Raw genomic sequence first — 18,838 nt, forward strand, 5'->3', positions numbered from 1 at the left:
CCAGTGCAGCTTCGAGCTCGTCCATGGAGAAAGGACTATCCATGCGGGAGTCGTGTGAAATTGGTGAGTGGCGGAGCATCGATGTTTCAGCGCAACTACTTTCGCCAGCAATCCTCCTGCAGAAAGCTTCCGCTACGTCAATCTGGCTGCATTGTTGGTGAAGGGCCAAAGACTTAAAAGGGTGGCGCTGCTGAGGGGTTCCACGGAGACCACGAACAGTTCTCCATGTGTGAGACAATGGTTTTCGTGGATCCAAAGATTCGCAGAATGATTTCCATCTTTGTGATGCAAGTTTGTCCATGCGACGCTGAATTTTCTTTTGAGTTCTTCTGGCCAACCTCAAGTCATGTACAGACTTCGTGCGCCTGTATCTTCGCTCTGCCCGACGACGAATTGCACGAAGCTTCTCTAGCTCAATGTCGTATTCGGTGCGTGTAGACGTTCTCAGAAGCGAATGTTTCGCAGCCTCTAGGGCACCTTTTATGATGTCCTCTAGGCTAGTGGACAAGTCATCACGACAGCCGTCTTCGACAATTGACTTGAACATTGGCCAGTCGATACATTGTGTGACGGCGGCTAGCCTGGAGTCCGTCAACCCTTCAACCCTAAGATAAGTGGGTAGGTGGTCACTTCCCCGCGTTTCAATATCCGGAAACCACCTGACCTTTCTAGTGAAGGAGCGTGAAACAAAGGTCAAGTCCAGGCAGCTACAGTAGGCAGTTCCACGTAGAAAGGTGGGGCTTCCATCATTTAACAAGCACAGTTCTTGTTTGGAGGCAAATGACACTAATCTTCTGCCTCTCGAGTTTATCTTAGAACTTCCCCAGAGATGGTGGTGGGCATTAAAATCTCCAGTAATCACCAAAGGCTGCGGAGTCGCTGTGGTGATTTGCCGTAATCTCTCGCAGTCCAACCGACTTGAGGGCGATATGTAGGCTCCAATTAATATGAAAGTGAGCTTGCCTTTCTTCACTGTCAGACAGACGTATTGGTTTTCTTGGTCTGGCGACACTGGGTGATGGACATACGTAAGATCACGTCGCATGAATACGATGATCTTGCTGCATTCTCCGTGGGTGGCGGACATGAAACACTCATACCCGGACAGTCTGATGTTATCTGATAGGGGCTCGCAGATGACGATGACCGGGAACTTATTTGTGAACACAAACTGTCGAAAGTCCGACATGCGTGACTTCAGTCCTCTGGCGTTCCACTGAAATATCGACGCGTTTCGGACTTCGTCACGAAACGACGGCTTCTGGAGAGCCATGATTTTAACCAAGAGCTGCAAGTACTGGACTCAAAGTGTCCAACACCTGTAGTGCGCTTTGCGCAGACGAAGACTTCATGTTGGTAAGTATAACGCGAATGGCACTCATGAGCGACCGCAGAATGTTGATGACCTGGAGATCATCAGCCAGCGTCGCTTCAACAGTCGCAGAAGGCGTTGCAGTCGGTGCGTTTTGCGGTAACTTAGCAGGGAGTCGTGCCCTCGGTAGCTCAGGCCATTCTTCAGGGCGGGCGAGCCTCTCCTCTTTGTTCGCTTTCCTTGTGTCTGTCTTGGTGGCGCAGTGTGGAGATGCGGCAACCCTTCTGACTGTAGCTGGCGTGTACCTATCTGCAGTTGCGTAATTTCTTGAACGTTTTCGGTGTCGAAGTGATATTGCCTTGCTTAGTAACTCAGGGGACCAACTGCAATGCATGCTCACTGACCTGGAGAGGCAAAGCCGAAGGGTGGGTCAAAAAATTAATCTGCAGAAAACTAAAGTAATGTTTAACAGTCTTGGAAGGGAACAGCAGTTTACAATAGGTAGTGAGGCACTGGAAGTGGTAAGGGAATACATCTACTTAGGACAGGTAGTGACTGCGGATCCGGATCATGAGATTGAAATAATCAGAAGAATAAGAATGGGCTGGGGTGCGTTTATCTGGCATTCTCAGATCATGAACAGCAGGTTGCCATTATCCCTCAAGAGAAAAGTTTATAACAGCTGTGTCTTACCAGTACTCACGTACGGGGCAGAAACCTGGAGGCTTACGAAAAGGGTTCTACTTAAATTGAGGACGACGCAACGAGCTATGGAAAGAAAAATGATAGGTGTAACGTTAAGGGATAAGAAAAGAGCAGATTGGGTGAGGGAACAAACGCGAGTTAATGATATCTTAGTTGAAATCAAGAAAACGAAATGGGCATGGGCAGGACACGTAATGAGGAGGGAAGATAACCGATGGTCATTAAGAGTTACGGAATGGATTCCAAGGGAAGGAAAGCGTACCAGAGGGCGGCAGAAAGTTAGGTGGGCGGATGAGATTAAGAAGTTTGCAGGGACAATATGGCCACAATTAGTACATGACCGGGGTAGTTGGACAAGTATGGGAGAGGCCTTTGCCCTGCAGTGGGCATAACCAGGCTGATGATGATGATGATGATGATGATGATGATGATGATGATGATGATGAAGCTGCAATTACCGGGAAGCGTGAGAAGCAGTCAGGGATTTTTTTTAATTTGATCGAGTTCCACTCTTAAAGGCGAAGCTCAAGCGTCCTCGAATTTTTTGATTAACAAATCGGGTGAAACAGGTGTCGCGAAGTCATCAGTTGTGTTGCATGCCGCGGAGTCAGCTTATTTGGATGCGCACTACTGAGGGTCGCTTGGACTTTGTTTTTTTGGACGCTTGAAGTTTCTTTCCTACTGTTTCGTTCTTGGGACCACGTGGCTTTTCAGTGCCTCTATACGTTTTCTTTAAAATCCCCAATCAATAGCTTGCACTTTGTCTGTATTTTCTTTCGTCTTGTCCCTGTTGTTTCGCGCTGCCCACTTTAAGATGCATTACCAATTCTCCCAGCAAACACACCTTCTGATATAAATGCACGGTACTTAATTCGTATAATATTATAGTATGGGGTTGCTCTTGTTTCGCGTTGATCAAGTTAAGGTGCATTTACGGTCTCTGTATATTGCCGTAGATATTCAGTTATTAGATAAACACGAGTGATGTCCCCCGTCCGGAGACACACCAATAAATAATTCACTCGACGGCCGTGAGCACAGCACCACCGGGATGAGGAGTCCCAGCAGCGAGGAGCGCACGTGCTCATCCCAATGCGAACATGACGTGAGAGGTGATTTGCGCGTGTTGGTTATGCATGGCGAAATGAATTTTTGCTCCAGAAGACAAAGATAAGGGAGCACAGGAGACACGAAGCGCTGCTTACGACTCATTTATGCGGTGGCAGAAGATGCGCTAATATGCAAGACCTAATATGGTACGCGCACTTCGAGTACGCCCTATTTCGCCGGTAAGCAAAATCTTTGTTGGCTAACAAAAGGGAAGGCGTGCTTACACAATCGTCCCTTAAGTGTCTTACCGCCGTGGCTTAGCTGACGTGCTCTCGCTGCCTTCCCTATTTGAACAGCGGGCTCCTTGGAGGTACAATTCACGGACGACCGTGAATACCCAGGTCGCCTGCGCGGCATTTGTTTTCCGCTTGGATGTCCGGAAAATTGCGTTCAGTGTCACTCGAGGCATCCGTAGTATGTTTTGCGCGTCCCGGAGTGGCCGTAGACGGCTAGAACCTACTGGAACATTTGCACTCCGGCTTCTAGCTGATGACGGCAAAATTTACTGCGCATGCAGTACACGTTGCGGTAAACGCCGGCAGGCTTGGGGCCGGCTTTCGCGTTCTGGCTAGTCTTATGGGAGTTTCTACCCCTCACTCAATGCGCGTCTTCCAGTCAGATTAGTTGCATCGTCTGGACTAGTTCACAGTATGCCTACGAAAACGGTCATTTTGTACTGTAGAGGAATTTGGTTTTCGCCATTGTAGACAACGTTGGAATGCCAGTGTTCTACAAGGACATGAGTATGTATAAATGAGAGGCTGCAAGTACGACAGTTAACAAGCATGCGGCACTCTTACATTATGCACGTGAATACCACAGTTTCTACTTGGCGTTTCTGCCCCTTTCAACACCTTGCGGCAAACAGTGCAACAACAAACAAATCTGGTGCTTCATTATACCCCACGGACTCACATTAGGACGCCAGAATGTAGGCGACAAATGAAGCGAGCGAGATGATATCTACCTCCATAGCAGCACACGGTGCTACTAGCGCATGACAGATAGGGTGAAGCCAGGCGACTCCTCGATCTACAAGAGCTTCGGCCTGTTTTGAACCACCTTAGCACCATTTACACGGGCACCTACTACGTCACCGTGACGTAGTAGGTGCCCGTCACCGTGACGTAGTAGGTACTACGTCACCGTGACGTAGTTTCCTGTCATCCTGGAGACCGCGATTGCTTGCGTACTTCTAAATACTCGTATACGCCCAGTGCCGCAAGTGCGCACCTCGATACATCGTGCTAACGCCCGCACCGTGTGGGCGGCAAGACAGTGCGCATCAATTCGAACTGGCTCTAGGAATCCTCGATCGAGGCACCAGCCTTCTGGGCTTGCCTTGGCAAGAAGATCGTCCGGGCACCCGAAGCCATCACCTGAGCTCTGACGCTCGGTGCGCTTGGCTCGCGTATGCGCTCGTCCACGCGGGCAGCGCATGCCCACTCGGGTGCAGCATTGCTGCGACGGGAACGCGCCCTACGTGTTCGTATATTTGCGATCACAATAGAGACGTTTAGCGTGTCCGGTATTCGGGCAAGCGCGGGCGGTTTTCCGGTTTAGCGGGGGCGTCAAGGTGAGCGGCCAGATTGGTGGCGCCAGCTGGTGGCGCAAAGCTCAACCACACAAACACAGAGCTAATTACTATATTCTGCTTAGCTGCTGGCGTAAATTTTCGACAGTGGCGTAATCGTGTTCACAATTACGCCGCTGCCAAAAATTTACACGAGTGGCGAAGCAGGATATGGTGAGTTACTGCAGTTTTAGCTATGCGTTTGTCTGGTTGAGCTCTACAACACCAGGCGGCTTCACCGCTCACGTTTACGCCCCGACCATCCGGTAATCCGCCCAAACCGCTCCCGTTTACCGGAATAGCGTACAAGCTAAAGGTCTCTATTAAGGTGTGCTACTTGCTGGGGTTCTTAAAGATCGCACCGCCGGCAGCTGCAGGTAGCTTCACTGGTTCAATCGCAGGAAAGAAAAGCTGACTTCAACAAAGGAGAATGATTTTGAAAATGAAGTTATTGTGTGTTAGTTTGTTTCTAAGCGCGCTGCCTTAATACATGATAGACTAGTTACCGGGTAGGCTGCATCGAAGACGCATCCGGAGCGGGTTCTTCAAACGTCTGCGTGCTGATCAGGGTGTATGAGCATAAGGTTAGAGAAATGGCGTAATCAAATACAAAATTGCCATTTATTCATGCATTACAAAGCTTAGATGATTATCTTATGGTACAGCTAGTAGTGCTGCCACGGTTTAATCTTGCGATTGCGCTCGCTCCCTACTGGTAGTGGATTCGCCGCGACCAAAGACGGTGGGCGTTAATTGGAATTCCTCTATCTTGCTTCGCTGCCTTTTTTCGCGCTTTTTCTGGACCTTGCGTGTCGAAAGCGGGGCTGACCAAGCGTCTTATTTCTGAAAGAGATTCCACATTTTCAAGCCTCAAAATACTCCTAGTGATCCCAGGTTTCAGTTTGAAGGAAAATAAACACGCTCAAGTTTAACCAGTCCTTCTCGTATTGACATACGTACTGCCGAGCTATGCCTCTATGAGCACCGAATGAGAGCCTAAATTTAGCTCCAATTTCGTCATGCCGGGTACGACAACGGCGCCATCTGTCCATGCGAATCATGGAATATTAGGTAACGGTTTTGTTCCTCTACACAAAGATATCAAAGCAAGATGCATGTGTAGTGCGGTTTGTATGATATGTGCGATTATGCTATAAGAAGCTTTCGTTACATTTTCGCAAAGCGAGTGGCCCACTATCCTGACGAAATTCAAATACCTTTCATGTCAAAAATTATAAATATAAACGTAACACCAGGTCGTGCAGGTAGTTCATTAAGGCCCCGTAATGACCGTCATATTGAGTCCACCTCCTGAATTCGGAATGCCGGTGACTGCCGAGGCTAGCCCATCTGAGCCAAAACTCCCGGCGATGTCATGTGCCTGGGCCAATTCACAGCAGCTGATATGCGCTAGTGTCTTGTGCCAGAGTCATACACTTAGAGAAGGTGGCGGCTGACTTGATGAAGCGCTTCCGCATGCAGGTGACAGCGGCTATGAGGGCTGTGCCCCAGCGCTGGTCCTCCTCCGGGGAACTTCCTTTACCCTGTTCGACTGTTCGGGTGAAGGGAAGCTTAGTTTCTCGATGCACGCAGCTGGTCGTTGAAGCGTGAAACTTAGCGGGTTAATTGCGCTTGGGCTGACTTTCATGCCGTAAATTTTTGTGTGAACACGAAGTGAAGGAGGAGGAGGAGAAGAAATATTTATTTTTAAAAAAGTAAAGGACAAGCAGGTGTCTTTTACTAGAAGCCCGCGTCACTTCACGTTTATGGAGTTTCGCGGGAATTGAATTGGATTCTGCTGTTTCACGTGCAAAAAGCACTACTTCATTACGGAGAACGCCGTAGAGGGAGACTCCGCATTAATTTTGACCACCAGGGGATCCTTAAGGTGCCTCTAATGTACGGGACAAGGGTGTTCTTGCATTTCGCCGCCATCGAAATGCGGCCGTCGGGGCCGCGAGTTCATCACGCGACCTCGTGCTTAGTAGCGCAGCACTATAGCTACTAAGCCTCCGTGGCATGTGTTTTGCAGTAAAACCTTTGAGATATAGGTAGTAAGATAAGCTAGTTGGTGAGCGGTCGTCGCGAACTAAAAGAATTGCATACCAATTTCCAGCGAAGCAGTTTATTTCTTCAAGTTTTCAAATTTCGGTTGGCAGAAACGCTTGTCCCGCTTTTTTCCTGTGTGCACTGTACCGCATCGCGCTGTACCACAAACTCAAAAATGTAATTTAAAGATTGTCTTGACACTGGTAAACCTTCGGCGAAATAGCCACATAAGGCTTTCGAGAAATTCATAATAGAAAATTTTATCAAAGAAGTATTTCATGCATAAATATTTACCTTGGCGTACGTATTGACTATAATACGCCTCTGTTCGTCTACATCAAATTTGATATCAGTGGTGTTTGTGGTTCTGACAGGGTAACGGACTCAATTAAGAACTGCGTGTAGAACACGCCCATAACGCTTCGGACGGATCGAATATGTAATTTGTTTCCAAGGTCACAAATCAACCAACCCTTATTCAACTCTGCCTACGCATCACCCACAATTTGCGTCTTACATTTATGTAATGTGAATAATAAAAAATGCACCGCGTTTAGCTCAGCGATGACAGCGGAGAAACCAACTACCAACACTGTACAATGCATGACAAAAAGGAAAAAAAACGAAGGTGCTGCAATCGTTTCCAACGCGTTCTTTAACCTGGAAACGTTAGAGCTTCATTGCAGTTAACATTTTTATGCACACCACCCCCCTTTTTTTTCATTGAATCTTAACTAGGTGTCGTGTGCAGTTGTTCTAGGAATCTGGGAAAGAACGTGGACAAAGGCACTCAGAAATACACAGAAACGCTCCAACCAGTTATTTTCTACAAATGCAAAATATCGTACACAGAGTAAACAATTATCATACGTCACCCAAAACATGCTTCGTACTCGGGAGAAATGTAGACAACATGCATCGCATAGCTCACTCTGGATACACGGAAAGGCAACTGTGTGCCTGCTATAAAGCATGAAAAATGGGTCAAAACGGGGATTCAGTACTCACATAATTCAAAGCACAAAATTCAACGCGCATAACTAACCTACACATTTGGAACTTCTGGCACACGTCCCATATAGGTGTACGCATTTTCTGCAAATATGAAATCGGTGCCCTGTTTAGTTGTCTCGGTGCAGTGGGGAAATTTGTAAGCCGTTTACGTAAGGCCTCTACACAGTTGGAAAACGATGGTATAGCATTTATCAATTAGCCTATAATAAACAATGCACTTTCAAATTTTACTGCCAATCCCATCCAAAATTTCCCACATTTCCTGAAGTTATACACTGCATGAGGTAAGGACCTTTTTTTTTGGAAAACTGTAAAAACGGACCCACAGCTTTTTTGGGCGCTACCAGTCCCACTGAACACTTCGCTATAATAATAGGTCGTTAACTTTAGCGCAGGCGCGTAGACTAAACCCAGAACAAAAATATGATGATACACATGCGCTAACTCATGAGGAAAGGTGAAGGACGCGTAAGATATTTGGACTGAACCATAACGAAAAATGTAATACTCTGCAAAGCGAAGTAAAAAGGATTGATTGGCACTGCACTATGTTTATTATCCTTGCATTCTATAGTTAACGATGCGGTAGCCCAGACACGCCCGACTTGCTACGTTCATGCAGAAGCATGTTGTCATCAATAACACAATCCAACGCATTGGCTACTGGCTCGTTCTGGCTTTGATTGATGAAGTTTCTGCGTGGGCCATTTGCAATATGAAATACTTAAACGGTCTTTCATCACTCGCATCGTGTCTGATACACCACTAACTAAAGCTGCCACTTTACCACGCCCTCTGAGCAGACATCGATAAGCCTAAAAACCCTGAAACTTCATAAAGCAGTGACGCTGTGCTCCTCCGCCTTCACTCCTCCTCGTTTGTCCTCTCTTTCGTGCTCCCTCCTCGACCGTGGTCTGCCTACAACGCTTGTGCGTAGCAGACGATCTTTCGCAGAGTGAATGCATGCATAGCATTCTTTAAGTGCTTTAACGTTTTATGCGTTCCCGTTGGATTTCTCGCTCCGAGTGAATTCGTGTACAGCATAGAATTTCTTTACGCAGGGTTATACAAATTCAGTGATGGCATGTTTTTTTTCTGCTTCGATAACTATTTTTAAAGAGTACCTGAACGAACGCTAAAGGCCGCACCATGACGACTCTGAATGTATCGCGTGCACTAAAATTAGGTGCACAACATTTGCCAAGCGTGTGTCGCAAGATCTTGTTGCGAACGGTCGTGAATAATACGTTTACGACCGAATGCCAACATTCTGGCCTCCGACAAGGCCCCAGCAACCGTCAGTAGAATGTGAATTCGCGGAGCGTATCAGATATGACGCAGAAAGGCTGGTCAAGGGCACGAACCATCGCTGCTCTGAAGGTTTGATAGAGTATTACAAGCTATAATGCCACCAACGTGCGTGCTTGCCAATCATGAGCAAACAATGCTGTGCCGCTTACGCTTGGGCGTCGCATTCACCAATGCATATGCGTTTCTGATTGGAATGACTGATAGCGCCGACTGCAATGCCTGCAGTGTCGAGGTAACTATAGTACATCTACTGTGCTACTGCCCATCTTTTGAAAACGAAAGACATGACCTCTGCACAGCTCTCAACCAGCTAGATAGAACATCGTTCACCTTGAACAAGATCTTGGGACCATGGCCTCGCATATCGCAGCTACAAAAGGCCACAAAAGCTCTGCTGCGATATTTGAAAGCTACTGGATTGAGTCAGCGTCTGTGATCCGGACTGAGTGACCGAACGATATCCCCAGTAGACTTTCTCTTCTTCTTTAATCATTCCGACGCCTTTTCGCTTTCCCCAGTGTAGGGTAGCCAACCTGGCTCCGTCCTGGTTAACCTCTCTACCTTTCCTTTATCATTTGCTCTCTCTCTCTCTGTCTCTCTCTCTCTCTAAGCACGCGCACAGGCTCAGAGGTGGGCGCTGCTGTTATTAATGTTTTCGGGCCTCGAAGTCGACAGAAGTACGCCCGGCCGATCTTCGAGTAAATAGGAAATGAAATCAGTATCTTTAGTATTCGTTCGCAAAGCGGAAATGCGGTAAAAGCGCTTCATTTAGGCTCAAACAAGAGCACAGTGAGTTCACGTTGAGTAAACTTTTTTCAGGTTATTGATTTATCATGAATAACATTTCATCGTGCCTTAGCTCGTCCGTTCAAGAATTCACGTATTTTTCGCGAGCCGAGTTGTACTAAGGCGCATTCATTGTAAACGTTGGCGCTCGCTCTGAAATAACATTTGCGAGATATGACTTTAGTGAAATTATGACCACGCAAAGAATTACAGCGCTATGATGAGGCCGAACTCGCCTTAAGTAAAATGATGCAGTAGTTCGTAATTAGGCTCCACTAGTTGTCTCATTATGATATTAAACGCACAAGCCTAAGTGCCCCACAGCATGCGCGTTTCAGAAACATAGAGGCCGTACGAACTAAAAGCTGAACGAACAAGCAAGTGAACGACTCAACGAGCGTGAGAACGACTAAATAAACATGAAGGACGACTAAACCAGCCAGTGAACTAGCGGGCAACCGCATGTTTTCATTGCGAGTGCTCCACCACCTCATCTTAACCTGCACATACTTTACAGCTCACGCGAATTAGCACGTACGTCTCAATGTCCTATTATGATGTCGTTCGGCGACGAACGCTCCCTGTAACTCAGTTTAGAGAGAGCACGCACGCTTTTCCTTCGTTTCGCCAATCCACCGCGCGACCGCCATCGACGAGCACGAAGAGGCAAACAAAGCTATTCGCTCTAAATAAGGCTAATAAGCAACCACAAAAGCCAGAGTGAGTGAGTAAGATGAGTTTTCACGCTCGAGCCTCAAATTTTGTCAGAAGGGAACTGCCGAATCTTAAAAGTTTCGTAATCGTGTTTTCGCATGCAGCCTTGCGTGCCCGCGAATTCAAGCCTGTTGGCGCACAAATCGATTGCGTGCACCAAATACGACCGCGAACTATTTCTATAAACAAGTACACGTCGCATAAGAATCGTGTTTAAGCGTGGAGACGAATGGCAACATGCTCAGTAAACTGTGCAATAAGTTCTACCTCCTAATTCGGTGAATCCGCGTCTTGCTTAACCTGTCGCGCTTACCGGACAGTAACGGGAAGAGCTTCGTCCCTTTGCTGAAAATATTTTTCTATACGAAGGCGCAGCAGGTCACGGCGATGGAAAATGCCATGAAGCGGCGTCGCACTTGCCGCAAAACTTAGTTCAAGGCGCCCGCAAAGCAAAACAACAGGGAAGAGCAACGGCGCCAACATGCGCTCCTAGTTAGTCGGTACACTATAAAAATTTTAACACCCTTAAGGGTGTAAATGGCTTGTCCCATGGGTGACACCCTTTTTGGGTATGTAATGCTACACCCCAAGCAAAGGGGTGTAAATTAACACCCCACAAGGGGAAGGGTGTTAATATGACGTCACCTTGCATATGGGTGTAAAACAAACAACACCCTTTCTATATGGGCGTAACACAGACACCACCCTTTCAATATGGGTGTAGCATGGACAACACCCTTCCAAAAGGGTGTTATCCCTGCAAGTATTTTAGCGTTCACTACAGCCATGTAGTTAATGGACAGACTTGCTGTTGTGAATGCTGCCGTCTTAGCTATGGTACTACCTTGTTTCGTATGAGTCAGAATCCGTGAGACGTCGTCATATTGCGCTTCTGGTCCGTCATGTGGTAGCATATATAACGTGCGACCCTTTCAGGCAAAAAATTCAAGTTTCACGATCGCAGCAATGCACACACCTTATGCTTTTCGTAATCTTCCTCTGCAGTGATAGTACACTACCGGCGGGATGCAGAACGCAATACCAATGACACAGGATATCCCGCACCTTGGTGCACCAGTACTTATCATTCCATGGAAACAGCACACAGCCAAAAGCATGACGTTACATGCATTTCAGAAATAATTAAAAACCTCCGCTTTTCTTGGTCAAAAATTTTCGCAGCAACACCAGCTCGACCAGGAGGGAAAGACACCACAGCTCGTTGTTGTAGCTCATATTGAATGCACTAGAGCGCAAGCAATGCATGGATTGGCGACGGTAACAAGTGCAGTACTACAGAAGCATACGTTTGCCTGTCAATCAGTTTTTTGCCGTTTTAAGCACATATTTTATACCTCTATTCATCAAAGTTGTTATTTGTCTCCACAGGATGCTTCTACTAGTACCTTCACATATATGACTTAAAGGTAGCACTGAAAGCCAAACAAAGTGCAACAAAGCGCTTCCACTTAGAATAATGGTTCAGCATTTACAAACAAAACTGCATGTGTAGTTGTGCATACTGTTTACTATATAAGCATGCACTATTTCCTGAAATGTATGTATGCTTCATTTACTGCCAGTGACCTGCTTATACCCAATAATTTAGTTTATTTTTCACCATGTGCTTGCACTGAATATCCCACAGGCATTGTAGGTTAAGCTACCAGAACAACAATGAGCTAGTCTAAGGTTACTTTATCGAACAAAATCATTGTAAAATTTGTGATGAAATGTCACAAGAAAAGTATTTATTATTTCATTAAAGAGAAATGGTTACATAATAATGCTTGCACATTTTAAAAGTAAAAAGGAAGATAAGGAGTAAAACCATACCAATACACAGACATAAGCAACGAATAATGGCACAGGCTTGTTCAATTAAATTTTAAGCAGAAAAGTTTTTTTTAAATAACCTCACTACGAACTGTCACATTTTCATTCGAAAAGCACTGCATCTTATTACAAAGTACAAAAATAACCGACCACATAAGAAAGAACAAGTCTGAGTGTGTCTATGTGAACACAAGGATAGGAAGTTGGGCGAGTTGGTACGGTAACATCATCTTGGATTGTAGCGCGAAGTGACACGGACACAGACTAGAAGCAGACAGCATGAGCGCTAACTCTCAACTAAATTTTTATTGAAACGAAGAACACACAAATATGGGTGATTGCAAAAGAACCGCAGCATAAGAACATGACAGGGTATGACGACATCAGTTAAACATATCAGGAAGTAGGGAAGTCAAAAAGGAAATAACAAAAAGACACTACTTCAGATTAACACACGTGTTGTGAAAATACTGAAATTCGCATTCTAACAGAGACGAAGATGCCTGGCTAACGCGTCTCTCCTAATAATTTAATGTGGAATGCCTCGATTATTTCCTGTGTGGTTTGGCATTTGTGCCTTGAAAGAATTTTCGTGTCTTCTAACAAAGGTTCACAACCGCAATTGAAACGATGTGACGCTAGATGTGAAGCATTAGGATTGTTAAGCAAATGTTTGTGTTCTTCTGGTCGAATATTAATGCACCTGCCGCTCCGTCCAATGTAAGTCTTCCCGCACTTGAGAGGAATTTGATAAACTATACCAGTGTTACAAGGCACAAAAAAGGATGGATGTCTAATGCAGCAATCATCTTTTCTTTTTTGCCATCTTGTTCAAGTTTCGTATTTATCATAGGGCACATGATAGACAACTTGCGGGGCCGAGAAACCTTTATCCACGTCATATCTATTGGCCACGTTCCCTAAACCATGGGATAATCTATGTACATAGGGCACCACAGCAAACCTTTTTTCTTTTTTTCTTGTTTCTTAGTGGGGCTTTTTATCCATTTTAAAAGCTTTTCGCAGGTTAGTGATAATAAATACACAGAATAACTAGCCTTCTCGAGCCCATTAGTTGTGAAAAACTGTTTCATATTGTGTGGACATGACTAGCTTACTCAGCTCTTAAGTTTGCCATTATTAAGTCATGTCCACACAATATGAAACAAAGTTTTTCACATCAAATAGATAGGCTCGAGAAGCCTAGTTATCCTGTGCATTTAGATCACTAACCTGCGAAAAGCTTTTAAAATGGGTAAAATGCCCCGCTAAGAAACAAGAAAAACAAGGTTTGCTGTGGCGCCCTATGTACATAGATTATCCCATGGTTTAGGGAATGTGGCCAATAGATATGACGTGGATAAAGTTTTCTCGGCCCCGCAAGTTGTCAATCATGTGCCCTATGATAAATAGGAAACTTCAACAGGGTGGCAAAAAAAGTAAAGATGATCGCGGTGTTAGACATGTGCCCCTTTTTGTGCCTTGTAACGCTGGTATAGGTTATCATATTCCTCTCAAATGCGGGAAGACTTACATTGGACAGAGCGGCAGGTGCATTAATGTTAGACTAAAAGAACACAAACATTCACTTTACAACCCTAATGCTTCACATATAGTGTCACATTGTTTCGACTGCGGTTGTAAACCATTGTTTGAAGACACAAAATTCTTTCGAGACACAAATGCCAAACCACACGGGAAATAATCCAGGCATTCCACATTAAAAGATTAGGAGAGACTTGCGTTAGCCAGGCATCTTTGTCTCTGTTAGAATCTGAATTTCAGCATTTTCACAACACGTGTCTTAATCTGAAGTAGTGTCTTTTCGTTGTGTCCTTCTTGACTTCCCTACTTCCTGATATGTTTAACTGATGTCTTCATACCTTGTCATGTTCTTATGATGTGGTTTTTTGCAATCACCTATATATATATGTTCTTCGTTTCAATAAAAATTTATTTGAGAGTTAGCGCTCATCCTGTCTGCTTGTAGTCTGTGTCCGTGTCACTTCGCGCAACAATCCAAGAGCATATGTGAACAAAACATGGCTAGTAATAACTAGCGAGCACTACAAAAGTTGAACATGAAAACTAGTAATAGTAAAGATATATACTTCGCTCAGCTGAACTGCAATATATTGCAAATATCACAAAGACAGCATAAAAACTGAGCAGGACAGAGCACTGACTGTTATAGTTGCAATATGCACACCAAATCTAGACATAAAAAGCCAAAACTATACTGCCGGAAATGGTGATCTCTCCAAGAGACTACTCAGGAACAAAAGGTATACTTTTTATAATTCCATCTTAGATTACTGATCTAATTAAATTTCATACATGACCCCTTGTGTGTCACAAATGCCCTGTTCTCATTACCTATGCATGATTACTAGACTTGGTAAAAAAATGACTTGCACTAATGTTTTGAACACCGGTAAAAACGCTGCTTGTTCTAAACTTTCTGTTGTGACAGCACACTTGTGGGCAGTTGTGAACGCAGTTGCCTATAGGGCTCAAACACTGTTTTGGCTGCACAGGTACTATCTACCGAACACCTGGTTCAAGATAGCTTACATCTCAGAGTGTGCAGCCACACTGGTGGCACAGCATTCTTTTTTTCACCTTGCCAGTTGATAAAGCCTCAGCAGCTCCAATCACTTGCGACTGCTCCTAAAGCTGCCATAAGGTCAGGCAGCAAATACAGATACCACGTAGCAAAACTTTCAGAGTGCATTGTGTGAGTCGAGGTGTGTAATTTGTGCTTTAGTTGGGCAGCACTGCCACCATTCAGAACTATTCATTGCAGCTCCTAAATTTCAACCACATCAACAAAATAAATTAGGACAGTTCCTTCAGTACGGTGGCAGGTGCTCAGCTGCAGGCTTTCTAGAACCATGCATTATCTTCAGACAGTGACAGTACAGCCCGTAGCACATCTTTCAAGCACTCCAGACAAGTACACCGATTGCACTGTACACAGAGAATCTGATGTCCATTGACCTATAGAGGAAAGGTAGCCCCTAGAACACATTTTGTGACAGGCATGCTGTGCACTTTGTCCCCTGAAATGCAAGTGCCATTTGATACTTCAGTGCCTGTAGTGTCATTTACATCTGAATGAATAATGAATACATAGTAGTAACATAAAGACGACAAAAGAAAAGCCATCAGCCATCAACTCTGTGGCAAATCTGGGTGCAAGGTATTCTCTTATCAAATATACCTGTAGGCATTGCAACCAATGTGCTCCCGAGATGTATGAGGCATTAGTCATTGCAGAGCTGTAAGGACATGACAATCCTAGGATGATTATGTTCTTGAGGCTTTCTTCCCCACTTTCCATCTTTTGAAACGTGTATATTGTCATGAAAACAAAAATGCTACGACTGGCGTGTGATAAGTTTTGCGTCTTATTTCCTAGCAGCTCATCGAAATGAGCCACGATGACAAATTCAAATGCTGTTACCTCATCAGACATTCAAATTTCTTAAACACTAACAAAACCAGATAGGCATCAGAGTGAGCATCACCTAAATATATTACACTGATTTAAAGTTATTGCACCGCATTGTGCCAGGTAAAAAATGTTAGAAAAATAAAAAATGGTAAGATTCTACAGCCAACCGTGAAAACTAAATGAAAAAATCACTAAGCTTTCTTAAACTAGTTCAGAAGCTTTACAACTGGTTGTCTTGGTGATGGACAAGCTGATAAATGAGCAGCCATTCCACTGAGTTGAGAATGTTGAGGGCTTCGCATGGAAGTCTGCGAGACACTGAAGAGAAGTTCTTGGTCAACATGAAGGAGGTTGCTTGCATACACGTCTGGGCCACCATACTGAATGCATGGTGCTACCGGAACTTTTTCTCCCTGCATTGTGGTAAAAGAAGCATGGTTAAGTTTAGACGATATTTAATATGTAAAAAAAAAGAGGTGAGGCGCGCAGACAGGACACAAGTGCAGAGAAGTAAACACGAATGCAAAAAACATGAAATATTTCATGAAATTGTTTTAACACATAAAATTTTGTGCATGTGTCATTAATTATGATGGTTCATAACCACAACATACTTCATATATAAGCAGGTAGAATTATCAGCTTGGTCAGTTTGTACAAGCTGGTTTGAGGCAAGAAATCGAGTTTCACAAAGACAACCTCAACGTTCTTGATTGAAAAAGGAACACCTCAGATGACATGCCGTCGTGTGAATGGGAATTGCACAGTTCAAGAAAAACAAATTAAAGCTGGCACACCGATCCTGAAAAAAAGAATAAGCACCTGCTACTGCAAGAAGCTAATTAATTGACAGGTTTTAGTAGCACAAGGGCATCTTTGGCCAAAGAGCGTAAACTTAGCGCATCTTAACAAAGCAAATATATAAAGATGACTGATGCCTCTCTGTACTACAGTTGCTTTGCTCTAGCATGAAGTCATTTTCATGCATGCACACGTACATACACACGCTACACCCAAGTGTAACAGCTGCAGAATTAAAATTTGGCAACGAAGCTGCAAATTTTAACCCTTGATCCCGAGCTGTACTAGTGGCTGGAGGTAGTACCAATATCGCCAATGACGAGTCGCATTTTCTCTGCCTAATGTTGTGCAGCTCTGACTCAAAAATGAGTTACAGTCGGCATTGAGGGAAAGCTGCCCTCAAGAGCAGCTTTTATATTTTTGTTATTTCTAACCAGAGACCAATGAAGTAATATATTTTAGAATGAGAATGACACCAAAAAAATGAGTACATAAAAAATTTGGAAAATTTGGTACATTTTTTCGGAATTAACTTGGGGGTTTACGGGTAAAGCGGCAATCCAGAAACTAGAACAAGTTTTGACATGTCTGCTACCAGTGAATGCTAGAAAATATGTTGGCATTCTGTAGTTTTGTCCAACAATGCAAAAGGGATTCTTAATAACTGAAGAAATAAATGGAAAGGTATCATGAAGTATATTTCGTGAATGTAATGCAGAATCACTCAACTTCGATTACTATATAATCTCCACTCGATTAACCTGCACTTTCTCAACTAGTTCAGGAGGTGTTAGAAGTGCTTCTTAAAATCCTCCTATCTATTAGACTAATCATATCTCTGTACACAAAGGCTACTAATTAGGTTCCATGCTATATCATCATTTTAACAAAAACTTCACTTAGTAATACATATGATGTGATAAGATTTCAGACCACATTGAGATGCTGTACAAGGTGAATTCATTACTTTTAAAATGAAGCTCCTGTTCTTATTAGTTATTAACGATTATTTAACTGCTCAAATATTATATTCAAGGCAAAAGTGTCAGAGCGAAAATTGTAGCGCATCCTGAAAAATTCCCAATCCAGCTTTCTACTGCTCAATAGGTGCAATACAATTTTTTTTTCAAGCTTGAAAGAAGCCTGTGAATGCATGCAAGAAGTGCCGTGCAACTAACCACTCGTGCACCTGAACACCATTTGGCTCCTCCTTTCATGCTTGAAAAAAACTTTTTGAAAAGAATATTTTAGAAATTGATTAATTATTATTGACTATGTTTTAGGCAAAATGCATGAAATAGTGTGACTGCCACCTCCATTTTTGGTGACAAATTCAGCTATACATGATGCGTGTTTTGAGCTGGTTCTGTAATTTAGGCTGGTTTTGACTACTTGAAGCTTCGCACTCTAATAATGGAGTCTACAGTCTAAAAAGAAATTGGTACATAAGCGGTCGCTGTCAGTACTCCATACTCCTTTAACTTAGTGCAAAGTGCTTGTGAGCCAAGAAGTTGGTAGTTCTAAGCAGTATTTCCCATCCTGACCTGGTGTTATAGTCCAGATACTATGATGCCATGCTGCTCAGTCATGCTGGTCACAGCTTCAATCTAGGCCATGGCAGCTACCCTCCAATGGGGGTAAAATGCAATAACGCTTATGGGCACTTAGATTCAGGTGTACATTAAAGAAGGCCAGGTTCCCAAAACTTCAGGTTGTGACTTTGGAATGTAAAAGCCCTTAACATAACTTTAAAATCTAAAGGTGCTTTATTAGGAGCAGGACATCATCTTGAGCTTTTACTGCACTGCCATGACACCAAGAAACTCCGAGTAAATAAAAACAATTTCTTAGACAATGTCTATATCTTGCAAACAATTACAAACACTTCTCTGCATGCACCTCTGTTATATTTAGTTCCGTATGCCAAAGCGGGTTAGGATGTTAGAACATTTTTCAAACCTGTCTTTTTTTACCGCTTTAAAGTTGTTGGTTATTTTGCATCTCTGTGTGTGTCGAAAGCACATTTCAGTGCATCAATTTCTTCAGAAAGTGCACTCCTCTTTATTTGTGCATGCAAAAAGGGTTCAGAAGAACAAGCAAAAAACAATTCTGTGTAGGCTGCACAAAGAGAAAGGATTGGTTTGTAAATACGTTATTTAGTTCTTAAATA

Source organism: Dermacentor andersoni, chromosome 2 (assembly GCF_023375885.2).
Source record: "Dermacentor andersoni chromosome 2, qqDerAnde1_hic_scaffold, whole genome shotgun sequence".
Lineage (NCBI taxonomy): Eukaryota > Metazoa > Arthropoda > Arachnida > Ixodida > Ixodidae > Dermacentor > Dermacentor andersoni.